This window comes from Macaca nemestrina, chromosome 7 (genome assembly GCF_043159975.1).
Source record: "Macaca nemestrina isolate mMacNem1 chromosome 7, mMacNem.hap1, whole genome shotgun sequence".
In the NCBI taxonomy this organism is placed as follows: Eukaryota; Metazoa; Chordata; class Mammalia; order Primates; family Cercopithecidae; genus Macaca; species Macaca nemestrina.
In genome coordinates, this window is record NC_092131.1 from 124,602,681 (window position 1) to 124,616,699 (window position 14,019).

Below are 14,019 nucleotides of genomic sequence, written 5' to 3' on the forward strand. Positions count from 1 at the left end.
ATAGTACCCTACAAGCACAGGCAACCAAAGCAAAAATGTATAAGTGGGGTCACATCAAGTTAAGCTCCTGCACAGCAAAGGAAACAATCAATCAGGTGAGAGACAACCCACAGAAGAGAGAAAATATTTGCAAAGTACCCATCGGACAAGGGATTAACAACCAGAATATATAAGAATTCAAACAACTCTATAGGAAAACCTCTAATAATCTGATTTTTAAATGGGCAAAAGATCTGAAGAGACATTTCTTAAAAGAAGACATACAAATGGCAAACAGGCATATGGCAAACATCACTGATCATTGGAGAAATGCAAATCAAAACTACAAAGAGATATCATCTCACCCCAGTTAAAATGTCTTTTATCCAAAAGACATTCAATAACAAATGCTGGAAAGGATGTGGAGAAAAGGGGAACCCTCACACACTGTTGGTAGGAATGTAAATTAATACAACCACTATGGAGAACAGTTTGGAGATTCCTCCAAAAACTAAAAATAGAGCTACCATACGATCCAGCAATCCCACTGCTGGGTATATACCCAAAAGAAAGGAAATCAGTATATCAAAGAGATATCCACACTCCCATGTTTGTTGCAGCACTGTTCCCAATAGACAAGATTTGAAAGCAGCCTGTGTGTCCATCAGGAGATGAATGGATATAGAAAATGTACTCATAATACACCATGAAGTCCTATTCAGCCATAAAAAAGAATGAGATCCTATCATTTGCAACAACATGGATGAAATTAGAGGTCATCATGTTAAGTAAAATAAACTAAGCACAGAGAGATAAACATCAAGTGTTCTCACTTATTTGTGGGATCTAAAAATCAAAACAAACTCATCGAGATGGAGAGTAGAAGGATGGGTACCACAGGCTGGGAAGGGTAGTGGGTGGGTGGGGGAGAGCTGGGGATGGTTAATGGGTACAAAAAAATAAAAGAATTAGAATGAATAAGACTACATATTTGATATCACAACAGGGTGACTATAGTCAGTAATAATTTAATTGTACATTTTAAAATAACTAAAAGAATATAATTGGATAGTTTGTAACACAAAGGATAAATGCTTGAGGGGACAGATAACCCCATTTTCCATGATGTGACTATTACTCATTGCATGCCTGTATCAAAATATCTCATGTATCCCATAAATATGTACACCTACTGTGTACCCACAAAAATTTTAAAAACATAAAATGAACTTTTAAAGCCTTTGAGCAGGGAAGTGACCTGCTATTTGGGAGCACTAGTCAGGTGTCATGTGAAGAATGTATTAGAAGGTGGAAAGTGGAAGGGGCATTAACAGTTGTCCGGGTAAGAGACGAAAGGAATGGAAAGAAGAATGTTTTGAAACACCCTCCCATAAACACTCTTTATTATGTATGGTATCACCAATCTCTTGGGCATCAAGCTCCAAACCTCATCATCTCTAATATCCTCCTGATACCCCAGATCTAATCTACCGCCACATTCTGTGGATTGAAAGGAAACTTAAAGTCCCCTATCTGGTCATCCAGTCAGGCTTGAATCTTTTCAGTAAGCTTCTCGGTCTCTGTTCAACACCTCCAGTGACAGGAAACTCATTACTTACTAAGGGGAGCTTGAGTTGTTGATGCTTAAACTATCTCTCCTTATACCAAGCTAATATCTTTTTCCCTAGTGCTACCTATTAGTGTAAGGCCTACTTGCTCCTTGGCAACATGCAGACTAATATGATCCTACTCTTCTTCCTGAACTCCCGTGGTCTCACTGTACTTCATATATTCCTTTGCTTTTCTTCTTGTTCTGGTTACAATGGCTGTGCAACAAATTACCCTAAAATTTAGTGGCGTAAAACAGCCATCTGTTAATCTCACAGATTCTGTGAGTCAGGAATTCTTTTAAGGTACAGCGAGGATGGGTTATCTTTGTTCCACAATGTCTGGGGCCTCAGAAGACATGAAGGCTGGTGGTTGGAATCATCTGAGTGCTTGTTCACACATCTGTAGTTGATGCTGGCTGTCAGCTGGGGGTCTTTCCATGTGGGGTCTCTGCATAGGCTTAATTGGCTTCCTTACAGCATAGTGGCTGTGTTCCAAGAACAACCATCCTAGCAGTGAGAGAGCAGCTGGAAACCATATCACCTTTTATGACTCAGCCTCAGAAATCACACAGCATCACTTGCACTGGATTCTATTCACCAAGGCAGTCGTGAAGTCCCATCTAGCTTCAAGGAAAGGAGAAATAGACTTTGCCTCTTCCTGGGGAGGATGAAGTTTCTAGAAGAGCATAGGGGACCAGAAATGTTGCTCTGGTTATACTTGAAAAATATAGCCTGCTACTTTCCAGCCTACCCTAAAGATAAATGAGTTCCCAGTCTCCTGTTTTCAGCTGTCTTCTATTCTCTCTGCAGTCTCTTATTTGATACTGTCAGCCCATTCCTAAATATTTTGTTGTCATTAGCTACTGTCTTTGGACAAAAGGTTTGTTGGTATTGGGAGTTGGGCAATGAAGTGAATGTAACAGGACTAGGCAAGTAGAACTAAGAGAAGTAACATTTGTTGAGCACCTTTGATATACCCTGAGCTGAGTGTTTCATGTGGGCTATCTCCCTACAAGCATTCAAGAGTCCTGCTTACACTGTCAAAGGAGTTAAAACAGCCTCTAGACTGATAAGGAGGAGTGACTATCCATATCCTTCAGATCTGGAGAATGAGAAGAATACAGAAGCAGGAACTTCCGGACTATCTCTGTACTCACAATGGCAGAATGCTAATAGAGGGACTTCTGAAAGATCCATCCCAGCTGACATAAAGCCCTACTTGATTTGAAGGGACAGAAAGATGACAACTTCATTGGTACAGTTCACCTTGAGTGTTTACTATGTGCTAGGCAGAAAGGGAACTGGCTGGATCCCAGCCCATAGGGCCAAAGTTTAGGACAGTCTCTACTGACTTACCATTCTCACAGGGGACAAGGGATGATAACCTCAACATGCAGGGTTTAGGGGAACAGAATGTGTCCAGGATACATTTGCAGTCAGATTCTCACTGGCTCTAGGAGGCTGAGAAGGCAGGATCTTAAGAGGAAAACTATGAGTAATGTTATATTGAAGAGCACAGGTTGGGAAGTCAGAAAGATGTGGGCTCAGTTTCAGCTTTCTCAGTTCTGTGACCTGTGGCAGCGTGCAAAAGAGTGATCATGGCTCACTGCCGCCTCAATCCTCCAGGCTCAGTCTATCCTCCCACCTCAGGTGCCCAAGTATCTGAGACTACGGGGATGCACTGCTACGTTCCACTAAATCTTTGATTTTTTTTTTTTTTTTTTTTTTTTTTTTGGTAGAGACAAGCTCTCCCTATGTTGCCCAGGCTGGTCTCAAACTCCTGGGCTCAAGAGATCTACCTGCATCAGCCTCCCAAAGTGTTGGGATTGCAGGCGTGAGCCACCATGCCTAGCCCTGGTTCTTTAGGTTTTCAAAGCTGTTGCTCACATATAAAAATGAATGTGTTACTTCTTCCCTTACAGGGTGGGACATGACAGAAGCAAATGGGGGCTAACATCTGTCACTCTTATCTCTTGTCTAAGATGCTGTTTTTTACATATTCATGTATTCATTATAACCCATTTTGTTCCAAAAACTTGAGATAGCTTAAAGAAGTATATACATCTTTTTTTTTTAATTAAAAATGAAAAGGAGATAGGCAGGAAAGGTAAATCAAGCCACAGAAAGTAAGGTTAAGGCCCAAACCCTATTCATAACAAGGCCATGATAGACATTTCCTCCTGGAATTCCTACTGGCAATTTCTACCAGGAACTTATATTTAATATGTTAGATCCTGAGCTCATTGGCTTTCACCCAAAGTTGGCTGTCCCTCCTGACTCCCTTACTCTGCTCATGATTCCAGGAATCTGAATAGATTTTAAGACCCAAAGCCTTAGTCATCTTTGACCTTTCTCTCCCAGAATCCAATCCAGTCCTATTTGATTCCATCAAAGGGATGTTTTCCTCTGAAATATGAGATGGAACATACTATTTATGCCACTTACTTGATATTTGTCAACATGCAGTTCATTATTTCTCTTTCCTTATATACCTGGCTTGTGTCTAGAGTTAAAAGATTTACCTAGAGAAAGAAAAGCTAAATATCCTAGCAGCTCCCTGTCAGGCACATAGCACCTGAAACAAAACAAAGTAAGAATTTGAGAAACAGCTGTTCATTGGCAGAGCTAGCAAATACCAGTAAACAATCATTGGCCTATGTCAGAATCCCGTTTCCTGGGCCTATTCTATACTTAAGAAGAAGAACTGCCCACATCTCATGTTCTTCTTTCTCTGAGTTAGGAAATAGGCATCCAAGGCCTTCATTCCTTTGGCATGCCTTGCTAAGATCAGTTCTTTCTTTCTTCCTTCCATTTATTTGGCAAATATTTACTCATACCTATTTACTGAGTATGTGCTATGTGCCATACCTTGTCAAGATACCTTGATCGATTGGTCAAAAAGACACCACTCTTATGAAATTTACAGTCTAATGGGGGAAAAAAAGTCAACCAATATACAAATAAGATAATTTTAGCTAGTGACATGAGAAAATAAAGCCTGATAATATAGCTGAATGTCTTGGTCAAGGGTTTCTGCAGATGAAGCAGTCAGGAAAGGCCTCTCTGGGGAGATAAGCTAAGACAGAGCCAGCCATGTAAAGACCCAAGCAAAGAGTATTCTAGTTGAGAAGAATGGCAAGACCCTGAGGTGGGATGTTCCAGAAACAGAGAAAGTGATATATTGGAATGTGAAGAGCCAGAAAGAAAGAGGTAGAAGATGAAGTCAATAAGTAAAGGCCAGGAGATGAGGACAGAAAGATGAGAAATCTGAATTCTTCTCTTAAGTGTGAAGGGAAGCCACTGGAGGATTTTAAACAGGAGAGTGGCTTAAAAAGTAAAAAGCGTCTGTTTATTCTGTGAAGAATGGATTAGAGAGGCAAGAAAGTAGCCAGAAAGATCATTTAGGAGGATACTGGAATCATAATGCAGCACCTGATATGACAGTTTTCTCCTCCCAGTTACTCTCCCAGCAGAAGCAATTACGTTTACTTGGCAACACAACATAGCCTCTGGCAGAGTTCCTTCAACCCAACTTCCAAATTGTAAAAATAAGAGAGACCCAAAGTATCAACTAGCCAAACCAGTGTGTCAGCACAGGGTCCTTTGCTGTTTACAGTATGGGAAAACTGAAGCTAGAGAGGTCAAAAGTGTCCCATCTGAGAGGCAGTACTGGACAGTAGCCCTAGCCTGCAGTTCCAAGATCTGGGAGCATATGTTGTCAGTCATCCAGAGCTGCCTGCCTTCTAACCTCATAGGCTCCTCCCTGCGCCTTCATCCATTCACCTTTAGTTTTCCTAAGATTGTCCTGAGCCTGTCGCCTCTTTACTCTTCCACTTTGTTGTGTCTCCATTCAGACCTTTGCCAGGGTCCAGTTTCTTCTTCTTAGTGGCCTTGTCCTTTACCTTCCATTCCTATTGGTGCCCTCTGGTCTTGCTCTTTCTTCAGCCTCTTCCAGGTTGTTGATCCCAAACAGCAAGACTGTCCATACCATTTTCATCATCTATCACTTCTCCTCTCAGGAAGGTTCCCTTCTCAAGAGTTCCTCTTTAGCCAGGCACAGTAGCTCACAGCTGCAATCCCAACACTTTGAGAGGTGAGGTGGGAGGATCACTTGAGGCTAGGAGTTTGAGACCACCCTGGGCAACATAGCAAGACCTCATCTTCCTCACCTTACAAAAAATTTAAAAACCAAGTGTAATAGCACATGCCTGTAGTCCCAGCTACTTGGGAGGCTGAGATGGGAGGATTGCTTGAGCCTACGAGTTCAAGGTTACAGTGAGCTACAATTGTGCCACCACACTGCAGCCTGGGCAACAGAGCAAGACCCTACCTTTTAAAAAAAAAAGAAGGGGGGGGTTCCTCTTTGAGTTCACCTGAAACTCATAATCAGGTAACTGGAAATTATCCCAGGTATCTGAGCCCATCCTACCTAATGTTCTCACTTTTTAGTTAATTGTCCCTATATTTTTACTGTTCTTTTTCTCCTTTTTTTTTTTTTTTTTTTTTGAGACGGAGTCTCACCCTGTTCCCCAGGCCAGAGTGCAGTGACACAATCTTGGCTCAGTGCAACCTCCACCTCCTGGGTTCAAGACATTCTCCTGCCTCAGCCTCCCTAGTAGCTGGGATTACAGGCATATGCCACCATGCCTGATTAATTTTTGTATTTTTAGTAGAGACAGGGTTTCACCATGTTGGCCAGGCTGGTCTTGAACTCCTGACCTCATATGATCCACCCACCTCAGCCTCCCAAAGTTCTGGGATTACAGGCGTAAGCCACCACGCCCAGCCTATTTTTGCTGTTCTCTAACCAAATGTCCTGACTGTCTTGGAGTGCTTACATATACATACATTCCACCTTGACTTTTCTCTTGCCCTCAGCTCTCCATTAAGTCATCCCCATTTTCTTCAACAGAGCTCCAAATTAGATTTGCATTAAAAAAGCTATTGTCCACATCTACTGTATATATAACATAAAAGGTTAGAGAGGGAGGGTGTGCTGTATGTGTGTGCGTCTGTGTGAGAGAGAGACTGACCGTATTTTTTTTTTTTTTTTTTTTTTTTGAGAGATAGTCTCACTGTGTCGCCAGGCTAGAGTGCAGTGGTGTGATCTCAGCTCACTGCAACCTCCGCCTCCCGGGTTCAAGTCATTCTCCTGTCTCAGCCTCCCGACTAGCTGGGATTACAGGTGTGTGCCACCACACCCAGCTAATTTTTTTGTATTTTTAGTAGAGACAGGGTTTCACCATTTTGGCCACAATGGTGTCAATCTCCTGACTTTGTGATCCGCTTGCCTCAGCCTCCCAACGTGCTGGGATTACAGACGTGAGCCACCACGCCCAGCCGACTCACTATAATTTTCAAAGTAGATTTATATCCGTTGTAACATCCCAGAATTGAACAGAATCTTAGACATCATCTAGGCTCATGTCCAGCTGAGTCTTGAGTGCCCTCTGCTACTACAGTGGTGTGACCTTCCAGGTACCTCTTTCAGGATGAAGAAGAATGTCATACCACACCAAACAGCCCACTTCACTTTTGGGTGTTCTCATTACTGAATTTTTTTTTTTTTTTTTTTTCCAGAAATAGGATCTCACTGTGTTACCCAGGCTGGAGTGCAGTGAGGCCATCATAGCTCACTGTAGCCTCGAACTCCTTGGCTCCAGTGATGCTCCTGCCTCAGCCTCCCAAGCAGCTGGGACTATAGGCGTGTACCACCACACCTAGCCCTAGAACATTTTCCATAGATTTATTTCATATATGCTTTCTAGTAACATGTCTCCCCTGGGTTCATAAATAAATACTTCTTCAGTTTGAAGATAGCCTTTGTGTCCTTCAGGTCTGAGCTAAACTTCTCAATTCCTTCAAATATTCCTTGTGTGACATTATTTCCAGATGCTTTTACCACACAGATTGCTTTACTTGGGAACTTTCATACTTCTGTGTCCTGAATTAGAGCTGCACCCAGTGCTGGACACAGCACTTCCAGAATAGTCATATAGTGCACTGGAGCAGGACTAAACCTTCTTTGTTGTGTACATTGTACTCCTGTTAGTCAAAATTGACTTACATTCTTTGTTAATCAAGCAGTGCTGTTTTCTCATTTGAACTGCTAAGCACCTAATTTGCTAAGTCTTTTTTCCCACTTATTGTTGACAAGCTGTATTCCATTCCCTATTACTTACCCTCCTCCCATCTTAAGCATGTGGAATTAGTTTTTATAATCTAAAAATAAGACTTAAGTCATTTGTATATATTTCCTCCTGTTTTTAGTCCTCACGTTTAAACCTTGTAGGTAAACCTTGTTGTGATTACTTTCTCCTCCTTGAAGCTATCTTCACTTTGCTTCTAGGGTACCATACTGTCCTGGTTTTCTTCTTACCCTACTGGTGACTATTTTTTAGTTTCTTTTGCTGGTTTCTTTTCATCTCTCGTGGTTCTAAACTTTGGGGTATCCCAAGGATCAATCCTCAGACTCTAGACTCACTAGAATGAGTTTCTAGTTTTAAATACCATCTCTGTGTTGATGGTTTCCAAATATCTCAAGCCCAGACTCCTCCTCTGAATTTGGGCTTGTGTATTTATTCAGCCATTCAACACATATGTATTGAATAGCTACTGTATGTGAGACTGTTCTAAGCCCTGGGGATATATCTGTGAAACAAAAGAGACAAAAATCCCTATTCTTGGGAAGCTTATTTCACACAACTTCCAATCCAGTGTCTCCACTGTGATGTATAATAGGCATCTCACATTTAACCAGTTCAAAACTGAATTCCTGGTTTTCCTTCTGAGACATGCTCTCTTCACTTTCTTCCCCATTTCTATGAATGGCAACCACAGTCTTCCAGTTACTCAGGCCAAAAAGCATTGAGCCATTTTTTACTCCTCTTTCTCACACCTACATCCAGTTTATCAGGAAATCTGTTGACTTGCCCTTCTGAATATTTTCAGAATCCAACCACTTCCCACATCCATGGTTACCATCCTGATTCATACACCATTATCTCTCACTTGGATGATTAAAGCAATCTCCTAATTGGTCTTCCTGCTTCTACCTTGGCTCTTCTAAAGAGTTTTCAACCCAGTAGATGCAGTGCTCATTGTTCAAATGAAGTCAGAGTACATAACTTCTGTGCTCAAAACCTTACAGTGGCTTCCTATATCACTCAGTAAAAGTTTTTTTTGTTTTTTTTGTTTTTTTTGTTTTTTTTCAAGACAGAGTCTCGCTCTGTCGCCCAGGCTGGAGTGCAGTGGCTGGATCTCAGCTCACTGCAAGCTCCGTCTCCTGGGTTTACGCCATTCTCCTGCCTCAGCCTCCCGAGTAGCCAGGACTACAGGTGCCCGCCACCTCGCCCAGCTAGTTTTTTTGTATTTTTTAGTAGAGACGGGGTTTCACCGTGTTAGCCAGGATGGTCTCTATCTCCTGACGTCATGATCCGCCCGTCTTGGCCTTCCAAAGTGCTGGGATTACAGGCTTGAGCGACCACGCCGGGCCAAAAGTTTTATAAGAGTTTCCAAGACCCTACCTGATCTTCTCTGCTTCCTCTCTGACCTCATTTCCTATTACTCTTCCCGGTACTCAACTCGCTTTAGCCACACTGGCCTTCTTGCTGTTTCTTGAACGTGTCATGCACACTTCTGGCTCCAAGCCTTGGGATTTTCTGCTCTTTTACCTGAAACACCCTTCCCCCAGGTGTCCACATGGCTTTCTTCCTCACTTTCTATAGAATTTTGCTTAAATAATGCCTTAGAAATGGCTTCCCCAACCACCCTATGTAAAGTAGCTTCACACACATTCCTACTTCTTCATTTCCTAGCCATGTCCCTTGCTCCTGTATCACACCATACATTACATATTGTATATTTGTTCGTTTATATCTTCCTGCACTAAAATGTAAGCTTTATGAGAAAAAGGTCATAGATTGTATTGCTGAACTCTAGTTCTTAGAACAGGGCTTGCCGCATAGTTGGCCATCAGTGAATATTTGTTGAATGAATTAATCATGATTGACTAGGTTCTCTGGAGTAGGCATAATAAAGTTCCTACAACAGTATCTATATTTGAATCTCCAGAACCTGTGAATATTACCTTGCTTGGCTTAAGGGATCTTGCAGATATGATTAAGTTAAGGATCTTTAGATGGTGAGATTATCCTGGATAATTCAGGGGGGCCCTTATAAATAAAGACGGGAGGCAAGAAAGTCAGCGTTAGAAAGAGATTTGAAGATACTCTGTTGCTGGCTTTGAAGCTGCAATAAGGGGCCATAAGCCAAAGAATTGAGGCATATTCTAGAAGGTGGAAAAGGCAAGGCAATGGATTCTCCCCTGGAGCCTCCAAAAGGAACACAGCTCTTGTGACAACTTGATTTTAGCCTAGTGAGATCTGTTTTGAATTTCTGGCCTTCAGAACTGTAAAATATTTCATTTTTTATTGTTTTGAGCCACTACCTTGTGGTAATTATTCCAGCAGCAATAGGAAACTGATACACCCACCTGCCCCTGTTAGACTGTAACGCCTCTAGAACAGGGGCTTGATCTTCCTTAACCTTGCCCATCGCAGGTGCTCAGAGTTCCTGGAGCACAGGTACTTTGGTTTTTTAGACAGAATACCTGACAGAATATCATGCCTGTTTGTGCTCACCTTAAACCCTGATGAATGACGTTGTCACTGGATACGGTTTGGCTTTCTCAGAATATCCCAGAACATAATATCCAAAAACTGGGATACTGCTGAGAAATAATTTACTTCTCCTTAAACAGTAAAGTTCTCATCCATCATTGGGGGAGACAATGACTTAGTCTCACCCACTCCAACACTCTGCAGATCTTTGAGTGCAGGTCTATGGGTTTAAGGGCTAAAATGGGATGTTCTCACAAAATCCCTTAGGGATTCCAGAACAAAGCCAAAATCCAAGAAGCTAAGAGAACAATCTAGAAGATCACCTGCACTGAAGATCAGAGTGAATGTTACCAAGCTGGAAATCTGGGGACCATGGAAATGAGGGCAAACAAACAGAAGAAAAGGGATTATAGAGTCTGGAACTGTCACAGCTGCTTTTTTAGGCCAACTAAGGCCTGGTATATAAGTGGTTTATGAAGATGGAATGGACAGCACTTCATGCCCACACAGATCATGCTGTTTTTGCCCAGCTGTACTCTCCTTTAAGGTAAAGTAGGGTTTTCAGGCATTGTGCAGTATTAATGAAAAACTAATTTTACTTTTCCCTAATTGAATCTAGCTTTTGATGAACAGCAATGAATGTCTCACTAAGATCTCTAGTCCTGAAGACCTAACAAAAACACCTTAAAATCTGGTAAAATTACAAAGATCTCAGAATGTACTATGCAAAATTTCAGATCTTATTTTTCACATCTTCTATGTATTTGTTAAAGAAAACTTGGTGACCCATGGCTGATATGAATAAGGCCTTTTACTTTTTTCTTATAAACATTTAGGCTGAAAGTGATTATAACTGACAGTTAAGACCAACAGAAGCCAGTGGCCTGCTCATGGACAAATTATCTGTACTTCAAGCTAAATCAAAAGTAAACATTCTCTACGGTCCCTTCAGGTCTACATTAGTCCTGTGGAAGCCAAATGGGACAGTCAAACCCTCCCCTTGCCCCCATATATCCTGTGGACTCTTCAACATGAATGGTCTTTTCCATGAAGCACTATTTTATGCGTTTTGAACCATTTCCACATCTAAGTTCTTAAATGCTTATTTAACAGATTTTCCTCAATTACCATTTTTATTTCATTAGGCTAATATCTGCAAAAGACTGGGCTGTATTGCTTTATAATCTATCAGATTAGTGTTTTCCTAAATAATGGTGCAGGAGAGAATATGTTCTGATAACCTTCACTTTTTTTTTTTTTTTCTTAAGATTTTTTGTATGTATTCTTTGGAAGAGGAAATAGCAGTGAATTCTTGTCACTTAATAAATGCTCAGAAAGACTAAGTATTATAAAATGTTTTAAATGACAAAGCTATATTCCTGAATATCTGTATTAGAATATACTGATAATCAGTTTAAAAGCAACACAAGAGTAAAGGGGAAGTCACCATTCTGAATCACAGAGCAGTAAAACTGTTGTCACCAGCAATGATGTCACTCATCCTCAAGGTTCTGAAAGCCTATTAGAAATCAGCTTTAGGGAGAAATATCTTCTGACTTGTCACTGGTTCTAAAAGGCAATCAGTGTTAAACAAACACAGGCCCCTTTTTGGAACCTATATAATAAACTCAGACACATTAATCTCTACTCACGTCTCTAGTCAGGGTCTGACCCCTAACTCTTTTGGCTTTAATGGAAGGAAGTAAGGGTCAGCTGACATTAGCTAACAGAAGTTTGTGTAACAGTTCAGATATACATATAAGCAAATAAATATCATTTCTTAAACTTTTTATTGAGTGCTGTGAGACAAAAATATCTCCCCTCGACAATACAAGATTGCGTTATAGTCTCTGTATATCTTAACAGTATTTACTTAATCACAAAATTTGACTTAAAAGAAGGCATCGAGAGGAAAGAGGAGGTCAGCCTCTGTTTGACCTGGATGTTTTGGTCCATGGATAAAGCACTGACCCTAAACAGTCAAAAGCCCTGGGTGATATTCCTGCTTTTGCCACTAAAAATTTGTATGACCTAAAACACTTCACCTTATTTCTCTAGGTCTCACTTGCCTCATGTGTACAATGAGAGGACAAATAACTTCTCTACCAACTATGAAAACCCAGTAAGAATGAGATAAGGTGACACATATGAATGTACTTGGCAGATCCTGCCATATAAATGAGATGACAGTATTTCATAAGAGAGCTTCTTTCTTGAGTAGAGAACAATGTATACGAAGATGTCATGCCACTTGGCTGTATTCTTAGAAATATTAGAAATAGTGCACATTCAAGAAATAAATGTGTACCGTGGTTACGAATACAACTGCTTTGATGCAACTAGTAAAATGAATAAAATGATCCCTTTGGAAAAACTAAGTTATGAATTGAGAAAACTAAACAAGATACTAGAAATTTACCAGTCAGCACCTCTCAATTCTTGTTTAATTAGTGACACCTCGGCCGGGCGCGGTGGCTCAAGCCTGTAATCCCAGCACTTTGGGAGGCCGAGACGGGCGGATCACGAGGTCAGGAGATCGAGACCATCCTGGCTAATATGGTGAAACCCCGTCTCTACTAAAAATACAAAAAACTAGCCGGGCGAGGTGGTGGGCGCCTGTAGTCCCAGCTACTCGGGAGGCTGAGGCAGGAGAATGGCGTAAACCCGGGAGGCGGAGCTTGCAGTGAGCTGAGATCCGGCCACTGCGCTCCAGCCTGGGCGACAAAGCGAGACTCCGTCTCAAAAAAAAAAAAAAAAAAAAATTAGTGACACCTCTTGAGTGCTTCTGGGAAAGATGATGAAGTAAGCATAGTTCTCCAAGGACTACCTCCCATCCAGCTGAAAGGAATGACAAATGACAACCTATATATATGTGTATATATGTATATGTGTGTGTATACATGTATATATACACACACATACACACACACACACACCCCTGTACATACACTAACCCAGATTTTTAACACTAACTCATAGTGTTAAAAAGTAGGGAAAGGTAGTATGCCATGCCAGAAACATAAAAGCACTCCTGCTCAGTGTTGTGTAGATCGTGCCACATTAAAGGAAGACATTGAGTAGAAACTTGTAACTTGCCTTCCTGAGAAAAATCAGTGTCATGAAGAAAGAGCACTAAGAGACCTGCGGTTTTGTGCAGTGGTTACAAGTAGCTATAGCAACTCCAGACCTTACATCTCAGATTCAAACCCAGTAGAGGAAAAAGTGATGACTTCTTCCCAAGCGTCTCAGCAAAAGTATCTCCCTCTATCCCGTTAGCTCTGATTGTGGCATGTGCCATCCCTGAGTAATGCTCAACAGCCAGAGAAATGTGTGGCTTAACCGTAGGCCTGGATACCCTTGAGCCAGAGTAAATAGGGAGGGAAATTTATGTGAAGCCTATTGGCTATGAGTTAAGGAGAGGTGATTCCTTAGAAATCTTTGTACAGTTTTTGTTTAAAAGGGTGAATGCTTGGCAGCCATGTTTACTATAACTCCCTGCTCTTAGTCACTAGATGCTTCACATATACCTTAGTTCAGAATTGCTTGACTAGCTCAGTTGGTAGAGCGTGGGACTCTTAATCCCAGAGTCAGTGGGTTCAACCCTCACATTGAGTGGTTTTACTTTTTTTTTTTAACACCTGTGAAAAGAAGGGAAATTTTTAAAAAATAAATAAAAGTAAAAGCAAAATAAAAAAATACCTTAGTTTGGCCAGGCGCTGTGGCTCACCCCTGTAATCCCAGCACTTTGGGAGGCCTAGGTGGGCGGATCACGGGGTCAGGAGATTGAGACCATCCTGGCTAACACGGTG

At 41.4% G+C, this 14,019-nt stretch overlaps 1 protein-coding gene across 11 annotated transcripts in view; it reads left to right on the plus strand.

Moving 5' to 3' along the window:
- The window catches only part of LOC105491013 (S-phase cyclin A associated protein in the ER), a 560,926-nt gene that overhangs the window by 511,423 nt on the left and 35,484 nt on the right, over positions 1-14,019 (plus strand). The window lies entirely within an intron of this gene.